General features: G+C 36.6%; 1 non-coding gene across 1 annotated transcript; it reads left to right on the plus strand.

The window, feature by feature from the left end:
• Positions 1 to 2,384: 2,384 nt before the first annotated feature.
• Positions 2,385 to 2,491, plus strand: LOC139865412 (small nucleolar RNA R71). Its single transcript, XR_011764934.1, has one exon. It is a non-coding gene; the product is annotated as a small nucleolar RNA R71 (small nucleolar RNA).
• Positions 2,492 to 2,737: the final 246 nt, after the last annotated feature.

Here is a 2,737-nt window from a genome sequence, read left to right on the forward strand (position 1 = left end):
TCATGATACAATACAAACATATATACATATTTTTGAAGTTTGGTATATTACCCCACGTTCAAAAATTTATAAAATATAATATTTTTGGCATACTTTAAATCAATAAAATTAAAAATAATGATAACAAAATTTGTCGCCCCGTCCTCAGGTAAAGCAATTTCGGCTCAACGACCTAGTCTTTAACTCACGACGAATTTTAGAAATCTTTTTTTAAACTTAATGAATTAAAGTAAATTTTGTTTTTAAAAACTTAAATTAAAATGCATATTAATTTCATAAAAAAAAACTACAAAACAAAAATTCAGAATGGAGGGAGAAAACTAGTTCTTTAGTGTCTGCTAGCGGAAAAGACCAATCGGGTTCCATTCTCGGAACTACACGAGAACAGAACAACTAACTCTAGATAGCATTTTCTTTTTAGAACATTTGAATCTCCCCACACTTAGGTAGCCGTGGTGTCAAAATTGTGATTAACTTCATCGTTAATTTCTCTTGGTCCATAATCAACTTGCATATCCGTGACTTTTTCTTTAAGCCATTGGTCGGATTCCTGTGTAATATCCACAATTTCAACTAGTTTCTCCTTTTCTTTAGGTGATAGATTGGATACTAACCGGTTACATAACTTAAAGTTCCCCTTGGTTCTAGCATCGCGAATCCGTTTAATAAGTTTCTTCATTGAACTATTAATAACGGGATCATTTAATTTCGTATCAACAACGGGGTTCTTTGTTATCATGTCATCATTAGGTGTTACTTCATTTTCCCCACACTTAGGCGTTTCATTATTGCTAAGTATTACCGTTGGAGTTGGTAAAAGCACATGGTTCTTACCAATTATTTTTACTGGTTCAACGGTTTTGGCTGGTGGAGATTTAGACTTTCGAATCATAAAGGTGATCGATTTGTCACCACTTTTAAGTGTCATTCTTCCATTTCCTACATCAAATAACGCCTTGGTGGAGGCTAAGAATGGCCGACCTAAAATTAGAGGAATGTTTGGGTCCTCTTCTATGTCAATGACAATAAATTCGACTAGAAAGGTTAAATTGCCTACTTGAACGGGTAGGTTGTCAGCAATTCCAACTGGGTGCTTAATGGTTTGATCAAAGAGTCGAACACTCATATCCGTTGGACTTAACTTACCTACACCTAATCTCTTATATAAGGAAAGAGGCATAACACTCACACTTGCACCTAAATCTGCCAGTGCATCATACATGACACAATCACTAAGTAGACAAGGAACAATAAATTCACCCGGATCACCTACCCTAGGTGGAGGTTTTGGTGGAACTGTATTCACCGGGTTTACTTCTACGGCTTTTGTTTCTTGTACTTTCTTATTCTTTTTCTTCTTCTTCTTTCCAGAAGTATCACAATCTTTATTACTTATTACTTGCTCATACTCAACTCCTTTTTTTGGAAACGGGATGGGTGGTTTGTATGGTGACACCACTGGCTTTACATACTCGGGTGGTGGTGGTGGTGTAAATTCTTCATTGTTACTCTCATCTAAAACCTTCCCATCTTCTGGAGCTGGTTTTTCAGAATTTGTTGAAACCATATTAACATTCTCATTCCGAGGATTTACTTCAGTATTACTCGGTAGCTTTCCTTGTTCCCTCTCACTCATTATGCTAGCAAGAGTACCTACGTGTTTTTCTAGATTCAAAATGGAAGCTTGTTGAGTTCTTAATGACTGATCAAACCTATCATTTGTTTGGGTTTGAGATGTAATAAATTGTGTTTGAGATTCAAATAGCTTTGCCATTATTTCTTCTAGATTTGGCTTTTTCTCTTCGGTTTGTTGTGGTGGTTTATACAAGCCAGGTCTTTGTTGATTGAAAGTGTTGGTTTGAGTCGGTTGGTTATTCGGACCTTGTTGGTTGTACGAATTATTGTTTGGTCCATTTGGATTATAAAGAATGTTTTGATTTCGATTGAAGTTTAGCCTTGGCGGTTGATAATTATTTTGATAATTATTTCCCGGCCTTTGGTTCATATAGGAAACATTCTCTCGTTGTTCCATGGTCGGTTCAATGTGACAATCTTTTAATAAGTGTGGTCCACCACATTGCTCACAACTGATTCGTATTGCGTGAATATCTTTATTCATCTTTTCCATTCTTCTTTCGAAAGCATCTATTTTTGCGGAAACGGAATCAAAGTCATGGCTAGAATCGGCTCTAGCCACTTTAGATGAACGAAAAATATCTTTTTCTTGGTGCCACTCATGTGAGTGGGAAGCAGTGTTATCAATAATTTTGTAAGCTTCGGTTGCGGTTTTCTTCATAATGGAACCACCAGCTGTTATGTCGATGTCTTTTCGTGTAGCAACATTGACACCTTGGTAAAATATTTGTACTATTTGATAAGTGTCTAAACCATGTTGAGGACATCCTCTCAACATCCTTCCGAATCTTGTCCATGCCTCATATAATGTTTCATTTGGCTTTTGCGCGAACGTAACAATTTCTCCTTGAAGTCTTACGGCTTTAGATGCCGGAAAGAATTGTTTAAGAAATTTTTCAACTAAAACATCCCATGTGTCAATCGCCCCTTCAGGTAACGATTCTAACCAATCTTTGGCTTCTCCCTTTAAAGTCCAGGGAAACAACATGAGATAGATCTGCTCATCTTCCACTTCTCGGATTTTGAATAGTGTACAAATTCTTTTAAACGTACGAAGGTGTTCGTTAGGATCTTTCTTCGGCGCACCACTATATTGGCACTG

This window comes from Rutidosis leptorrhynchoides, chromosome 8, assembly GCF_046630445.1.
Source record: "Rutidosis leptorrhynchoides isolate AG116_Rl617_1_P2 chromosome 8, CSIRO_AGI_Rlap_v1, whole genome shotgun sequence".
Lineage (NCBI taxonomy): Eukaryota > Viridiplantae > Streptophyta > Magnoliopsida > Asterales > Asteraceae > Rutidosis > Rutidosis leptorrhynchoides.